The sequence below is a fragment of the Anabrus simplex genome, chromosome 3 (assembly GCF_040414725.1).
Source record: "Anabrus simplex isolate iqAnaSimp1 chromosome 3, ASM4041472v1, whole genome shotgun sequence".
NCBI lineage: Eukaryota > Metazoa > Arthropoda > Insecta > Orthoptera > Tettigoniidae > Anabrus > Anabrus simplex.
Window position 1 is genome coordinate 266920391 of NC_090267.1, and position 19076 is coordinate 266939466.

The following is a 19076-nucleotide window of genomic DNA, read 5'->3' on the forward strand; positions in this document are numbered from 1 at the left end:
CTTTATGTTTTCTTATATATATAAATGATATGAGTAAAGGAGTGGAATCGGAGGTAAGGCTTTTTGCGGATGATGTTATTCTCTATAGAGTGATAAATAAGTTACAAGATTGTGAGCAACTGCAACGTGACCTCGAAAATATTGTGAGATGGACAGCAAGCAATGGTATGTTGATAAACGGGGCTAAAAGTCAGGTTGTGAGTTTTACAAATAGGAAAAGTCCTCTCAGTTTTAATTACTGCGTTGATGGGGTGAAAGTTCCTTTTGGGGATCATTGTAAGTATCTAGGTGTTAATATAAGGAAAGATCTTCACTGGGGTAATCACATAAATGGGATTGTAAATAAAGGGTACCGATCTCTGCACATGGTTATGAGGGTGTTTAGGGGTTGTAGTAAGGATGTAAAGGAGAGTGCATATAAGTCTCAGGTAAGACCCCAACTAGAGTATGGTTCCAGTTTATGGGACCCTCACCAGGATTACCTGATTCAAGAACTGGAAAAAATCCAAAGAAAAGCAGCTCGATTTGTTCTGGGTGATTTCCGACAAAAGAGTAGCGTTACAAAAATGTTGCAATGTTTGGGTTGGGAAGAATTGAGAGAAAGAAGAAGAGCTGCTCGACTAAGTGGTATGTTCCGAGCTGTCAGCGGAGAGATGGCGTGGAATGACATTAGTAGACGAATAGGTTTGAATGGCGTCTATAAAAGTAGGAAAGATCACAATATGAAGATAAAGTTGGAATTCAAGAGGACAAACTGGGGCAAATATTCATTTATAGGAAGGGGAGTTAGGGATTGGAATAACTTACCAAGGGAGATGTTCAATACATTTTCAATTTCTTTGAAATCATTTCGGAAAAGGCTAGGAAAGCAACAGATAGGGAATCTGCCACCTGGGCGACTGCCCTAAATGCAGACCAGTATTGATTGATTGAAGTTAGCCCAGACCGTAGGCCAGTGAGTATAGAGTGCTGTGGATTCAATCCGTGGTGTGAACTTCACAGCTCGGCGTATCGTACTGTAAATGGTCTTGGTGGTAGCATTAGTTCCTGGAGGTGCTTCATTTACTACTTGTTGGAGTTTCAGATGATTATCTCGGAATACTTTTAGCAGAGATCTGGTGTTACCGTCAGCTAATCTCCAGATATCCTTGTGCAGTGCGTTCGAGAAAGTGTCCGACTGTAAAAAGACAGATATGTCATTTTTTAAAAGCAGTGCTTGGCATTTCGTTCCATGTGCTATTAGTCCTAACCCACCGAGCCTATATGGAAGATACAGTTGGTCTCGTTGAACTAGACACAGCTGGCCTTGCCATATGAATCAACCAATATATTTTGAGAGTTGGCCTTCAAATTTTGTAGGTAGCGGGAATACTTGAGCTAAATACCGAACCTTTGAGAGCACATGAATGTTTGTCTCCACAATCCTCTGAGTTAAATTCAAATTCCTTTCACTAAATTTCATCATCACAGCTCTAACGTTGGCAATAACTGTAGCCCAATTGGTTTCTAAAGTATCGAGCACACATTTCTTCAATTTAATACCAAGGACATTCACCTCATCAACAATATGAAACCAGTTTCTCTGAATAATCCTTGACCCTCTAACATAGTTCTATTGGGATTGGATTCCGCCCCCTGAACCAGCGCTGTAGGTGCTGAGAGCTTGAGCAATATGATCAATGTCTTTTTCACATCGGACTAACATCGATATGTCATCAGCGTAAAGACACAATGAAAATTTGTAGATATTTACTCTGTATCCTCGTAGCTGTGGTTGAAGTATCCGAATTAATGGTTCCAGTCCTATGACAAAAAGTAGCATGGATAGTGGGCACGCCTGTCGTACTGATCTTTCTATCGGTATCAACGTTGAAAAGTACCCGTTGACAAGTACTCTGGATATGGAAGTGCAAATGATCATTCGAATATAGGTGATCAATCACTGCATCAGGGAACTGAAAATGCTTCAAAACGATGTAGAGATACTGATGGCTAACACAGTCAAATGCTTTATCAAGATTTGTATTCAATAAGCTTAGTTGTTCACTAGGCTGGGATTGGACTTTCAAATGAATATCAGGTAGTGTTCGCAGATTTGTCAGAATGGTACGCCTGGGAGCACTGCAACACTGTTCAGTTCCAATTATATCTGCCAGGACAGTCTTCAGACGACGGGATAACACTCTGGCTAATATTTTATAATCACTGCATAACAAGGTAACTGGCCGGAAGTCCTCCACCAGAAGAGGTAATTTCTTTTTTGGGATGAGAACTATAATACCTTCATATTGAGATTTGCATAGGGCACGACGGTTCAAGATAGTGCGGATAACATCATAGAATTCCTTGCCAATTATATGCCAGTATTGTTTGTAAAACTCATAGGGGACCCCGTCGATTCCTGCAGAGCGATTAGATGGAAGTTTTGTTATGATAGCTTGAATTTCAGCATCAGTAATTTCTATGCTAAGCAGTTCTTTGCTTTCCGGAGTAAGTTCGGCGTCACAGGATTGAAGCTATGTATTGACTTTGTTTATACAGTGAAGAAAATGGAAATTGCAACACCCAGAAGGAGTGGTGCTACATTACTGCAATTGAACATGGAGGACGAGTGTTCGGTTGTGATTCGTTGATTACACTTTCAGGTCCCTCTAACCGCAAGTTTGGACAACAATCAATACAGGATGTGCCCTCCACGAGCTGCAATACATTGATGAATTCGTCGAGGCATGGAGTCAATAAGCCCCTGGATCGCTTCCTGAGGAATTGTGGCCCATGCTTGCTGCACTGCACGGGTCAGTTGTTCCAGAGTTGTGGGTAGTTGAGGACGGTTGGCCAGTTGTCGACCCACCATGTTCCACACATTCTCAATAGGACTGAGGTCCGGGGATCTGGCGGGCCATTCTAAGGTTTTGATGTCGTGGAGAGCTTCTCTGGAGATGCGTGCAATGTGAACCCGGGCATTGTCCTGCTGAAACATCCCATTAGCAATGTTCGCCATCATAGGGACAACCACTGGATTGAGTACCCTATCAACGTACTGTCAAGCAGTCATAGTGCCATCAACAAACACTAATTGTGATTTCTCATTAAAGCGAATAGTTCCCCAGACCATAATGCTTGGTGTTGGCACTGTGTGCCTATCGACAATAAGATCTGGACGGCCTCTCTCCCCGGTACGTTGGCGCACACGATTCCGGAGATCACTGCGGGCAAGACAGAAGCGCAATTCATCACTAAAGACGACCCTATGCTATTCGTCGCCCCACGTCGATCTTTCTCGACACCAGGCCAGCCTTACATGTCGCTGTTGTGGGGTCAATGGAACACTTTCTGCAGGTACACGGGCTCGTAAGCCAGCTGCACGCAGGCGATTATCAACTGTTTGTTGTGTAACGTGGGGTGCCACAGGTGCTCGAATTTGCGCTGCTGTTGCATGGGGTTCCATCCGGGCCATCCGAATGATGCGGCGATTCTCTCTCACAGTTGTCTGTCGCGCTGGGCCTGTGCCAGGTGTACGAGTGTGGGTACCTTTATTTGACCACTGCTGCCATATACGTTGTACCGTAGATGCCTGTCGGCCAACACGTGCAGCGACAGTCCTTAGGATAATCCAGCCTCACACGGCCCAATTATCCGAGCCCTCTCAAACGGCGACAGTTGTTGATAGCGTGCTCTTCTCTGTCGTCGAGGCATGTTTGACGGGAACACTTAACTGCACAGACTGCAAGTCAACTAGCCTACACCAGAGTCCGTGTACTGGAGTTGATTCCTCCGCGACCAATCACGTGGGGAGACCTGTAGCAACAATCCAATGGGTCTGTAACTTTGATCGTTTACATACCTACATGGCATCGTTCCATATCTTGAAAATCAACACAAGCGACGAATGCCTTCATGGTGTTGCAATTTCCATTTTCTTAAGTTTATCAATAGATTCCCTGGCGTATAACTGTTGATAGAATGAAGAAATTTCTCTCCGTATATCCTCCGGTGACCAAAAATCTCACTTCCATTAGGCGATTGTATTTTATGAATGTTCCAGCGTTGCTGCTCTCGCTGTGCACGTGCTATGTGGTAGACACTGGCAACTTCATTGGGTAGGGGCGTGTGATCCTTCAGGGTCACGTTGATTTGTGTTAGGGTCCGCTGCTGCACTTTCAACAGTTTGTCTTTAATCTTATTGTAATTTTGTTCACCAGCGTTATTCCTCTCCTGTAGCTGTCGGAGGACGCTATAATAGAATTCATTTGTATCGCGTCTCTCTTAGTCGCTTAAGTGCGGCCAGTATCCAGTATTCGGGAGATAGTAGGTTCGAATCCCACTGTCGGTAGCCCTGAAAATGGTTTTCCGTGGTTTCCCATTTTCACACCAAGCAAATGCTGGGGCTATACCTTAATTAAGGCCACGGCCGCTTCCTTCCCACTCCTAGCCCTTTCCTGTCCCATCGTCGCCATAAGACCTATCTGTGTCGGTGCGACGTAAAGCAACTAGCAAAAAAAAGCGTCTCTCTTGGGCATTGAGATACGCAACGTTTTTAAAAATGTGTCTTATCCCTGGTTTGACTAGCCGGTTCCACCATTCTGCACAATCACTACATTTACACTTCTGAAGTATCCATGTATTCCAGTGTCGCAGAAATGTTTCCGTACACTGGTCATCCTTAAGTAGTGAGCACTTCATTTTCCAGTTTCCTCTCCCTATATAATATACTTTATGTAGGTACTGTATTTGACATACGACTGCGTGATGATTACTGAAGCTAACAGGTATCACCTCATAATTCTTAGGTTGAACGAGTGCTCTTGAAATATGCATGCGGTCAATGCGTGAAGAAGAGTTGTACTGAATATAGGTATAGTGAAGAAGGGGCACATTCAGCTCAGCCACAACATCAGTCAGGTTTTGGTTCCCTGTTAGTACATAAATATTTATTATGGTAGTATCTTTAATATGTCCCGATATGATTCTTCCAGAATAGTGACACTGCACACCTTCGAGGCCGAGATCATGACGGGTAAAGAATCCTGTTCCCCTATTAGCATGGCTTATATTAATATACTCGTTGTAATATGAGGAAATGGGTAACACCGGAAGGGCAACTTCTTGTACGAAGGCGATGTCAATATCAGTAGCACGGAGAAATCGTTCCAAACATTGAAACTTGAGGTTGCATTGTATAACATTAATTCTCACACTGGCTACTGTCAGTAGTTGAGCCATCAGCAATTGGAGCAACGCCATTTTACACAAGACACTGAACCGAGGTTATAATCCGTCCTAACTGGTAAGTCAAGAAGTACCTAGCTAACATGGGGTGAAATGAAGCGGGTCTTTCTTCTTGCTAATGTTCGAGAGCTGGATATCGGCACGTCTCGGTGGGACATTGAATTATTTTGTTGTTTTTAGTACCTACAGGTGCTTCACGTATTGATTCAGAAGCCTTATTAAGAACTGCAGCGGAAGATGAATTATTTATTTTCATTTTCTTATTGGCAATGACAGGCCGCGAGTCTTCAGCCTCGTTCGCCCCACTATCATCATTTATTTCTATTCTTTGTGTTCCTGGGGGTTGTTGTGTATTTACTAGTTCTGAAAAGTTTTAGGCAGATGTAATATGTAAGGAAGGGGCATCCGTAATTTGTTCCTCTTCCGGTGTTAGTATAGTCGAATTTTCAGCTGTGATCTCCGTTTCCATATGTTCGCTTGAGGCTAGTAGGGTATCCCCAAGGTCAACTGAAGGCTGTATGCTCGGGGGAGCGTGTGTCCTGTTCGGGGTTAACGCCAGTGACTGCCCCAGAATATAGTACACTACGTGAATGTTTACTACTGGCTGCTAGCGGAACCATTCTGCGGTCGGACAGTTGTTACGTAAATGGGTCGTTTCATTACATATGAGAAATGTTTGTACCTGTCCATTATACGAGATATACCCGGGGTGGCCACCGAAATTTTCTTTTAAGGGAATCGGTTTCTTAATAGCCATAGTTACTGCGCGAATTTCATTATAAAGAGGAAACATATAAGAAGACGACCACTGTTCTTTACACACTTCTCTGACGGTTCCATATTTACTGAACACTGATCGGAATTTTTCAGAGGGAACTTCCAAGGGAACACTGAAAACACGAACCTTAGTCAAATTCAAGTTATCTGGAGTGATCTTGACATAAAACCTTTCACCAGATTCATAGCAAAATTGTACAGGGTCCTGAAAATTGTGTAAGCATTTCTGATAAATGGAACCACTGATTACCTTAATGTACATGGCTCGCTCCTGGGCATATAGTTGAATAGCTTCCACTTGGTCGACGGTTAACCTTAGTGTGTTAGCAATCCACCGATGAATTTCCATAGGCGAAGGTCGGGGACTCCGACCATCCTACAAACAGTGTACGGTGTTTTTCTGTTGGTATGTTGACATTTCCCTGTTATTTTATTTCTTTCACTACACTTAAATCCAAAAGGGTTGTTCACTTAAACTTGCCGCTATACAACAGAGTATTAAGCCCCCATACACTATCCAACCCGGTCCGACGAACCAGGCCGAACAAGGTTTGCTCGAAGTTGGGGCACACAAATGTTGGGTCAGCGAATCTCCATACACTACCGAACATGGTTTGCCGCTCAATGCCCCAAACTCGTACGTCAAATGTTTGTTCAACAAAAGTTGGGTGCATAGCATTCCCACATACCGTCGTACCAGTATCGCACCAACCTTTGTAGAGTCACATACACGTTATCACTTTGTTTTAATTTGTTAGTAATAAATTGTATTCATTGCTACTGGTTACTTTGTGAACTGAAGTAATGGACGCGAAGAAACGTTTGGCTACCGCAATATTACCGTTGGATGAAGCTGGAACTTATTATTAGAACTAAGAGAAAACAACCCGTATGACTTCAAGAATTGTTTACGAATCATAGAAGATGAATATAAGTACCTAATTGAACTAGTGACACCTTTGACCCCAAAAAATAAGATACAGTATTAAGAGAAGCTATACCAGTGGATGATAGGCTTGTTGCCACCTTGCGTTTCTTGGCAACTGGAAGGAGTTTCGAAGACTTAAAATTTTCGGCAATAATATCGGCTCAATCACTCGGTAAAATAATCCCAGAAACGTGCAGAGCAATTTACCAAGTGTTGAAAGAAACATGCTTAAAGGTAAGTCAGCTGTTATACCATGTACAGACAAAAAATTAAAGTTACAAAATGCTGTTTAAAACTAATCAACTCGTTTTAATACTAATAAACAAAAAATAGATGTAATTACATAATAATAAACATTACATTTTTCCAATGTATATGTAATTTTCAAAAAAACATTGTCATTTTTAGTGCGCGGCTGCATAATTCTTTTTTCGGAAATTTGATACTGACGATTACAAATGTTATCAATTTATCATTCTGATAATTGAAATAATAATAATAATAATAATAATAATAATAATAATAATAATAATAATAATAATAATAATAATAATAATTGTACCGGGCGGTACACCTCCACGCCGCTAATTTAAAATGTGCGCCAGTTGAAACTCCTCTGCTGGAGGAAGTCTGAACTTTATCGACGGTATTAATTTTCAAGTTTCTCAGAAGATGTCACTACTTGGAAAGTTTGGAGTTTTTGAACTGTGCCACTTTTGATGTATTTTTGTTTTACCGGTAGTAAGAAGTGTGAACTTTCTCTTCTAGAGGACACTACTGAAAAACTACAATGGTGCACCCTAGTGCGATGTGAAAGAACTGTTTTTTGGAGAAATTTTTATTTCAAAAGTTTGTTTCTTGTTAAATTTCTTTCTTATTGTTTAAGTGGGCTGTATACCCCTCTCTTTCCCCTTGTTTTGTATTTAGCCAATCCCGAATTTCTTTAATTAATTTCTGACCAATCTGATGTATCTTCCCCCAACTTGAACATGTTGCTGTACCCTAGCCAATAAAGTGATTGTGGGCGGGTGTTCTCTTCCCTAAAACGCCTCGAACTTTCCGCGAGAGTATATAAACTGCTGATTTTTGGGTCTCTGCGCCACTTCTGTTCCATCTTTTAGTGTGTAAAGTACATAGCAGGGGGCGGGAAGCGCCTCTTTCTTCGGCAGCGGTCAACAACAAGGTAATGGCCGATTAATAACTTCTTTCTTTGCTAGCTCAGCAGTTTAACTCTCGGGGAGGGTCCGAGGTTTTCCATAATGTAACCTTCCTTAAAATGTAAAGACACTTGGTATCTATTCTATCTTTAAACTGCACATCGGGATAGAGAGTGCTTAACCCTCTCGAGCTCCCACTCATATTGTTTGAGGTGAACTTATTTTTTCTCAACCTATTCTTCTTTAACGTAATGTAAATTGTTCCTTTCTAAAGTCACCTCTTTAGTATGGGATTAGCCCCTGCATTAATGGCCTAGTGCCAAGTAGGTTTTAAACAAATGTATTAGGAGTGCAGGTCGCCTCCTCTCAAGTGGTTATTTTAGAGGTCATGTGATTAACCTTTTTTTTTTTCTTACTTAATAGACCTCAGTAGGTTGGGTATTTTACCCCTGTATCTATGTCCTTAGAGGACAACTTGAAGGTGGAGTTTGGTATGGCCTTTAATAGGCTTAATGTTGAGAGCGAGTGGCTCTTTCTCGAAAATTGAGTGTTGTATGCCTCGGGGAGGCTTTTCTGTGTAATTTGGAGCAAGTGCTCCTGAGCATGAATGGGGTTTTCTGCCCCTCTGTTAAAACTTATTTTGGAGTAAGGTTGGGCTGATTGCCCAAGAATTGTGAAGTCGGGGCGCGAAGCCCAAATCCGGTAAATATTGTAACTACATTATGTTGCCTTGCTACTCTGTACCTGCCATGCTTGTTATTTCTTTATTTTGAAAAGAAAATATAACCTTGTTAATTTTACATGAACTCTAATTTCGTAGCTTGAGACCCGTTCACACCCGCACCTTCTTTCACCTCTAACTACCGCAAAAACACGGTAACAATAATAATAATAATAATAATAATAATAATAATAATAATAATAATAATAATAATAATAATAATAATAATAATAATAAACATTTATTTCCGAAAAATTCGATAGTTTATTGCATACAATTGAGTGATACAGATTGACCTGTGCTTTTGAACACATATTAACACTTTAACATTAATCAAACTGAAAAAAATAGTAATTTGTTAGTAACAGACTTCTGTAGAAATATTTGACATTGACATTGAATGTTCTTCTTGATAATTTATTCGGTTGAAGTACCGGCTGTCATTGTTGACTATGCTACAACTACTGCGTCCTGATGGTGTTGTAATCCAAGTGTAATTAGAACTAGAACTCTTCAATATAGTGGTAGATTTATCCAGCTTCTCAAGTAACCCCATATACATAACATCATTGATAAGTTTCTCTGCGTGGATTCTTTGAATTTCCGTCATCATTCGTAGCTTAGCTGATACTGACTTTCCAACTACATCGCATTCATCTTCAGTCTGTTGAAGGGCTGTATCGCTGTGTTTATCAATTTTTTTAGAACGAGACTTTTCACTACCATAGGTTCTTGTGTTAGATTAAATTTGATTGAACAAATTGGGTTAATGCCTATGATCTGAAATAATAAACAAATTATGTAGCCTCGACTTTACTGATGTATCAAACAGTACTTGTTGGCCTAAAATGTTGATACTTCATGCTACCAATAGAGTTGGTGTGTGTTTTTGTTTGTGTGTGCGTGAATGTATTTGTGTCCTAACTAAAGCTATTAAAATGCTAATTTAATTTCTCACCTATAGACTACTGGGCCTTAGGAAAAGTTACGTATGCGGAAAAATCTATTTCGAGATTGTTGTGAAAATATCTGTTTTAGGTCCCACAAGCAAAAAAACTGTTTTCACAAAATGCCTGATCGTATGTATGATATGAATGTCTGTCTGTGTATGTGTACCTACCATGCTAGAGCAAAACCTACCGAACTGATTTTCTCCAAATTCGCACAACCCTTGTTTTTATATTGTGTCGTTTACTGATTGGCTATACATACTGTACTTGACCTCAGACAGTATACACATTCATTCACAGCATATGTACCGATATAATTTTTCTTAAACAGCACACGTTTTTGGAGCTCTTGGGACCTTAAAATAGATTTTTCCAACATAAAACAGAAGTATTTTTTTACGATTACAATGCTATCTCCTGTCTTATTATGAAAAGAAGAGAAAGTAAAGTAGAAAACATGGTTGTAAGTTGACCAACTGTTGTAACAAGTTTTCCCATGTTTTATTTTGTAAATTAATATATCTAATATGTTACACATCATAACAATTTATACAATGTATTGTTGATTCGAGAATAATTATCAGTTTGTCTCATCATTATTGATTTCAGTTTCCAACATCACCAAAAGAATGGCTGGACGTTGGTTTGGAATTTCATGAAATGTGGAACTTCCCAAACTGTGTAGGAGCTATTGATGGGAAACATGTTGCTATTGTTTGCCCCCATAACACCGGATCATTATATTATAATAAGGGGTTCTACAGTATTGTTCTCTTAGGATTATAATAGGGAGTTCTACAGTATAGAACAATTAGGATTAGCAGACTCTAGATACAAAATTTTTGATGGCTGATGTTGGTGTTAACGGAAGAATAGGCCTATCCGATGGTGGTGTCATTGAAATGAAAGACTTTTTCAGAATTGACAAACTATGAGATGAATTCACCAAACTTAAGCCAAACCGTGACTGGGTTAAACTTTACGTTTTTAGGAGATTCGGCATTTAGCTTGAGGCCAGAAGTGCAAAAACCGTTTCCTCAGAAAGGGATTTCACACGATAACCTAGTATACAATTACAGACTGTCGAGGGCTAGGCGTGTAGTAGAGAACGCCTTCGGAATTTTGGCTTCTCGTTTCTGTATTTTCCATACAACCATTAGCATGAGTCCTGAGAAAATAGAAGATGTATTGTTAGCTTGCATAGTGCTGAGTAGGGATAAAAGGGGGACTCTGGGCCAGGGGCTAATGCGCAAGATGGCCACCGCGCGCAATCCACCTCTAGCTACGCGCTACGTCCTCGGACACCTTCAGACAATAGTAGCAGGGATAAAAGGGGGCTCTCACGGTAAACGATAGTTTACAAAATATGAATATAGATTACGTACACCTTCTATCATTTGCTATGTGCGAAAATCAGAAACCACAGAAACACATAGTGCAAATGAATACATGTAACGTACAACTTCTATGGTTTGCTAAGTGAGAAAATCAGGAACAACGGAAAAATACATTGCACATACCGCGTAGCCAAGTCGCTCTGTAAACGCTAATTTACAAAATATGAATACAGGTAACATACAACTTCTATAATTTGCTACGTGCTAAAATCAGAAACCATTGAAACACATATTACACATACCGAGTAGCCTACTCGCTCGGTAAGCGATAATTTACAACCTATGAATATAGACTAAGTACCTACGTCTTCTATTATTTGCTAAGTTGCGTAAATCAGAAACTATGAAACAAAAAGTGCACATCCCGCCTAGCCAAGCCACTCGATAAACGCTAATTTACAAAATATGAATACAGGTAACGTACAACTTCTATGATTTGCTAAATGCGAAGTTCATAAACCACGAAAACACGTATTAAACATGCCGCCGCGTAGCCAACACGCTCGGTAAACGATAATTTATAAAATATGAATACAGATTACATACATCTTCTCTCATTTGCTACGTGCGAAAATCAGAAACCACGGAAACACATAGTGCACATACCGCGTAGCCAAGTCACTCGGTAAACGATAATTTACAAAATATGAATACAGGTAACGTACAACTTCCATGATTTGCAAAATGTGAAAAGCAGAAACCACGGAAACACATTGTGCAAATATCGCGTAGCTAACTCGCTCAGTAAACGATAATTTACAAAATATGTATACAGCAAAAGTACAACTTCAATGATTTGCCTAGTACGAAAATCAAAAACTACGGAAACACGTTGTGCACATATCGCGTAGCTATCTTGTTCAGTAAACGATAATTTACCAAATATGCATACAGCAAAAGTACAACTTCAATGATTTGCCTAGTGTGAATATCAAATACTACGGAAACACATAGTGCACATACCGCGCAGCCAAGTCGCTCGGTAAACGATCATTTACAAAATATGTACACTTCAAAAGTACAACTTCAATGAATTGCCTAGTGTGAAAATCACAAAACTACGGAAACACATTGTGCACATATCGCGTAGCTATCTCGCTCAGTAAACGATCATTTACAAAATATGTATACAGCAAAAGTACAACTTCAATGATTTGCCTGTGAAAATAAAAAACTACGGAAACACACCATGCACATATCGCGTAGCTAATATAGCAAAAGTACAACTTCAATGATTTGCCTAGTACAAAAATGAAAAAATATGGAAACACACTGTGCACATATCGCGTGGCTAAATCGCTCAGTAAACTATAATATGAATATAGCAACAGTACAACTTCAATAATTTGCCTAGTGTGAAAATCAAAAACTACGGAAACACACTGAGCACAATCGCGTAGCTAACTCGCTTAGTAAACGGTAATTTACAAGATATGTATACAGCAAAAGTATAACTTCAATGATTTGCCTAGTGCGAAAATCATAAACTACTGAAAAATACATATTACACATACCGCACAGCTAACACGCTCAGTAAACTATAATTTACAAATGATTTGCTAAGTGTGAAAATCAGGAACTACGGAAAAACACATATTACACATACCGCACAGTTAACACGCTTAGTGATTGCAAGTTTAAAAAATGTAAATACATCACAACACGGGTTATCGACCAGAAGACTGATATACGCATACACGTCACTCTTTTTCTCGAAAAAACGGAACACACGGACAAGAATGTTGCGAGATACCACTTACACACAGATATATGAATTACCTAAGATACTTACATGAAAAAAATGGCGGAGGAAAAAGAATAAATCATAATTGTTTGTATGCATGTTGTCTCCTCCAAGTTATAAGACCAAATGGGAACAGTACTGTGAGTTTCTGCTACAGCTTGCGAAAACGTGAATGGAAGTGACATGTAATCTCAGCCAAAATATGCATTGCCTTGTTCCTGCATACTCAAGTTAGACACTTACATTCAGTTTGAAATAAAATGATGGATACAGCGATGCAAATCCCGGTAACTTAACGTCCTTTTACTTGTTACACCTTTGGCGTCGGGAAGGGCATCCGGCCGTAAAACAGATCCTTATGTTTCTAGTAATTACATCTTAGTGTTGTCAGAAAGACAGGCCCCCTTGGTGCTATTCGACAGGAGTAGGATATTTGCCGGCACCGGGTTTTACCCTCTCCCTACTGTCATATATCACGTTATTTATTTTATCTCGTGAACTTACACCAGCTAAATGCTGGAGGGCTATACTGAGCGAATTTGCTACGCGGTGTAGCTGTAGTGTAATTCTAATCGCTAATAATTCTGGCTTAGGAACATCGTGTTTTAATTCTGACTCGGGAGCTCGTGTTTTGTTAAATATGTCAGCCTCTTGTAGATAGATGTACTCGCACATAAAAGAACTCCCGTGGGAAAAAATTCGGAAACCTCAGCATCTCCGAAAACCGCGTAAGTAGTTAGTAGGACGTAAAGACAATGATTCGGTATCAGGAACTTAGGTTTGTTTCTGTTCGATATTAATTACATTGTAGGGTTTGTGTCAGGAAGGCTATCCGCGTGTATGGTCGAAGATATACAGCGTTAGCTTGTAAAGGCCCTTGTTGCGCGTAGCAGGTAAAGCCGCCTAGGCGAGGTAGTAGTTTTTTTTCCTAGTTGTATTTCCCGACCGAAATAATAACTCTTTAGAACACTGTCTTTGAGGTGGTATCTGTGTGTTACAGAGTCAGTTAGAGCAAACACATACACGGTAAGGAATGTACGCGTCGACAGAAATTGTACACTGCTCTTCCGGCTGTAGTATCATTGGGCAAGCAGCGAGGACACTGTGTATGATTAAACATAAAGCACACAGTTTACACACCTGAACTCTAAGTTCGATTCTAGCTCTAAGTAGCTTAATTAACAGTGCAATGGCATTTTCATAACCGTGTAGGTAATTCGCTCAGTATACAGGTGTGCAAACTGTGTGCCTTATGTTTAATCATACACAGTGTCCTTGCTGCTTGTCCAAGGATACTACAGCCGGAAGAGCAGTGTACAATTTCTGTCGACGCGTATATTCCTTACCGTGTATGTGTTTGCTTTGACTGACTCTGTAACACACAGATACCATCTCAAAGACAGTGTTCTAAAGAGTTATTCTTTCGGTCGGGAAATAAAACTAGGAAAAGAACTATTACCTCTCCTAGGCGGCTTTACCTGCTACGCGGAACAAGGGCCTTTACAAGCTAACGCTGTATATCTTCGACCATACACGCGGATAGCCTTCCTGACACAAACCCTTCAATGTAATTACTATCGAACAGAAACAAACCTAAGTTCCTGATAGCATCCGGGAGTTAGTAGGTTCGAATCCCACTATCGGCAGCCCTGAAGACGGTTTTCCGTGGTTTCCCATTTTCACACCAGGCAAATGCTGGGGCTGTACCTTAATTAAGGCCACGGCCGCTTCCTTCCAATTCCTAGGCCTTTCCTATCCCATCGTCGCCATAAGACCTATCTGTGTCGGTGCGACGTAAAGCCCCTAGTAAAAAAAAGTTCCTGATACCGAATCATTGTCTTTACGTCCTACTAACTACTTACGCGGTTTTCGGAGATGCTGAGGTGTCCGAATTTTTCCCACGGGAGTTCTTTTATGTGCGAGTACATCTATCTACAAGAGGCTGACGTATTTAACAAAACACCGAGCTCCCGAGCCAGAATTAAAACACGATGTTTCTAAGCCAAAAACATTAGCGATGAGAATTACACTACAGCTACTCCGCGTAGCAAATTCGCTCAGTAGAGCCCTCCAGCATTTAGCTGGTGTAAGTTCACAAGGTAAAATAAATAACGTGATATATGACAGTAGGGAGAGGGTAAAACCCAGTGCCGGCAAATATCCTACTCCTGTCGAAGAGCACCAAGGGGGCCTGCTCAAGGCTTAACGTCCCCATCCGACAGATGAATCACCATCAACAGCGTCATATGCCCTCACTCTTTTGGAATTTAATGCAGGCTTTTGACACACAATCTAGTCATTAGAAATTGTATACCACCCTCTCCCCTACCCTGCCGGTTAACACTCTGATGTTTCGACCAACGGGACTCGAACCGGCTAACCTCGGTGTCAGATCATTAACGTTCCCACCCGTCAGATAAATCACCATCAACAGCGTTATAAACCCTCACTCTATATAAGCATGCAGAGTAGTTTGGAATTTAATGCAGGCTTTCCACACACAATCTAGTTATTAAAAATTGAATACTACCACCTCCCCTACCCTGCCGGTTAACATTCTGATGTTCCGATCAACGGGACTCGAACCGGCTAACCTCGGTGTCAGACCGTTAACGTCCCCATCCGACAGATAAAGCACCATCAACAGCGTTATGCCTGCATGCATTAAAGTGCGGCCAGGTTTCGGGAGATAGCGGGTTCGAACTACAATGTCATCAGCCCTGAAGATAGTTTTCCAATTTCACACCAGGCAAATGCTGGGCGGCTGTACCTTAATTAACACGACGCCCGCTTCCTTCCCGCTTCTATCCCTTTCCTGCCCGATCATCGGTCTTCCTGACAACAACGCTAAGATGTAATTACTGGAAACATAAGGATCTGTTTTACGGCCGGATGCCCTTCCCGACGCCAAAGGTGTAACAAGTAACAGGACGTTAATTTACAGGGATTTGCATCGCTGTATCCATCATTTTATTTCAAACTGAATGTAAGTGTCTGACCTGAGTATGCAGGAACAAGGTAATCCGTATTTTTGCTGAGATTACATGTCACTTCCGTGCACGTTTGCGCAAGCTGTAGCAGAAACTCACAGTACTGTTCCCATTTGGTCTTATAACTTGGAGGAGACAACATGCATACAAACAATTATGATTTATTCTTTTTCCTCCACCCTTTTTTACATGTAAGTATCTTAGGTAATTCATATATCTGTGTGTAAGTGATATCTCGCAACATTCTTGTCCGCGTGTTCTGATTTTTCGAGAAAAAGAGTGACGTGTATGCGTATATCAGTCTTCTGGTCGATAACCAGTGTTGTGATGTATTTATATTTTTTAAACTTGCAATCACTAAGCGTGTTAGCTGTGGGGTATGTGTAATATGTGTTTTTCCGTAGTTCCTGATTTTCACACTTAGCAAATCGGTTGTAAATTATGGTTTACTGAGCGTGTTAGCTGTGCAGTGTGGATAATATGTGTTTTTCCGTAGTTTATGATTTTCGCACTAGGCAAATCATTGAAGTTATACTTTTGCAGTACACATATCTTGTAAATTATCGTTTACTAAGCGAGTTAGCTACGCGAATTGTGCTCAGTGTGTTTCCGTAGTTTTTGATTTTCACACTAGGCAAATTATTGACTTTTGCTATATTCATATTATCGTTTACTGAGCGAGTTAGCTACGCGATATGTTATCCGTGTGTTTCCGTAGTTTTTGATTTTCACACTAGGCGAATCATTGAAGTTGTACTTTTGCTATTTTCGTATTATCGTTTACTGAGCGATTTAGCAACGCGACATGTGCACATACTGTTTCCGGAATTTTTTCATTTTCGTACTAGGCAAATCATTGAAGTTGTACTTTTCTGTATACATATTTTGTAAATGATCATTTACTGAGCGGGATAGCTACGCGATGTGTGCTCAGTATATTTCCGTAGTTTTTGATCTTCACACTAGGCAAATCATTGAAGTTGTACTTTTGCTATATACGTATTTTGTAAATTATCGTTTACTGAGCGAGATAGCTACGTGATATGTGCTCAGTACGGAGCGACTTGGCTACGCGGTATGTGCAATCTATTTTTCTGTGGTTTCTGATTTTCTCACTTAGCAAATGATAGAATGTGTACGTAATCTATATTCATATTTTGTAAATTATCGTTTACCGTGAGAGTCCCCCTTTTATCCCTACTACCATTGTCTGAAGGTGTCCGAGGACGTAGCGCGTAGCTAGAGGTGGATTGCGCGCGGCGGCCATCTTGCGCATTAGCCCCTGGCCCAGAGTCCCCATTTATCCCTACTGTTCTGCACAACTTCTGACGCCGTAACGGCAGTTACATTACCCGTACTTCAGTGGATAGAGAAGACACAGAAAACGGTTGTGTCATTGACGGTGAATGGAGAGGAGACCCTCCACCACAAAATACCTATGCAAATATACAAGGACTTTCTGCCAGAAAACTAACAGAAGCAGACAAAAAAGAAAAGAAACAGGAAAAAACTATTTGGAGTACTTTTGTGGAATTGGATCGGTTGATTGGCAAGATAAAATGATCCTCTAAAATTACAGTAGGCCTACTTGAAGCAAAAAGCTTACGATATTATGTAGTGAGTGCATAACAAACCATAATACAAAATTATTGTTTGATGTATGGTGTATTTTCAGTGCTAATAAATTTGCTTTTAAATGAGTTTAGTGCATTGATTCCATTACTTAATCAAATCACCATATGCTTATACACAATTCCGGAAATCGAACCCAGGCCTTGGCATCTGTACTGCCACACTCTTCTGACCTCGATATCCGGCAGCTTGAAACCAACTCTTCCACCACAACAATCAATCACTAATCTTTCAATTCATTAAAAATTTACTTTGATTCTAGTTAATGTACATTAATAATAACACCAATAATTAAATTTAAAAAATCCCGGCCTTGACACCAACTTTTTCACTAATTTTTCATAAAATAATTATAAATATGACGTGTAATGTGACACCTGTTCAGTTGCGAGGAAAATTTGGTCTTCTGATTCATCCTCTTCCTATGGCTCCATATCTTCATTTCCATCTAAAGACGTACTAGTAGACAACAAAGAAGATTTGCTTGCCTTAGGTAATTGGTGCATAGTTGTGAATTCTAACAGCTCAAAATACCATAATTTAGGGTTATACACATTTTCTGTACCTGTCCCACCTTCTTGGAGGATTGTACTTTGGCAAGTTCTCTTCTGAAGAAGCTCCGAACGTTTTCTATTATTTTCTTTACAAAACCCAAAGTGGCCTAAGGAATTGTATTTTTGTGAATTCTAGTAGGTCTTGCATTGCCAAATCCCTCTTTTGCTTGTTATGGTACTCCTTTGATGATATCTGCCATAAACAGGGAGCGTTTCTGTAGGTTTCTATAAAATCTCTCAAAAACGCAGGGTTCATAAATTTAAACACCATCGTCTTATCTGCATCTCCAGCCTTCATTTTCCTCGATTGTTTTGACACAATATTATCTGGTGGGGTTTCTTCATTCACTTCCTCGTGCATAATGTAGTGTTAACAAAAACAACGGAATAAATGTAAACACAGATCACTGAGACTGACACGTCCACTGTGTGATGAACAACTGAAGTGAGTCACTCGGTTGTCTGCCGCGCACCCCAGGTCCGGCTCAAACCAGTTTGATGCGCACACACACTGTCCTACTTTGTGCGTCGAGCATTTGTTGCTCCCAGGTTGGCGCGTGTTTACGGTCGGGTGGGAAACCTGAGGTCCGTCCAACCCGGTGCCGTGCGGTTCGCCCGCCACCACACACTATCGAACCGTTGTTCAACCCAGTCTGGCATCTGACCAAGTTGGACGAACTGACGTACCGGTTTGGATAGTGTATGGGGGAAATTTACACTTCACTGTTTACTGTCGTATACTGTGTATACTGTTGAGATGCAAGCGGACAAGTAACGCGTCCCTCCTCTACCACAGGCACAGCACTACTTGTCCGACTCATTGGCGTACTGGCCTTCTGTTCAGAGGGTCCCGGGGTCGATTCCTGGCCAGATCGGGGATTTTAACCTTCATTGGTTAATTCCAATGACCCAGGAGATGGGTGTTTGTACTGTCCCCAAAATCCCTGCAACTCACACACCACACAAAACACTATTCTCCACCACAATAACACGCAGT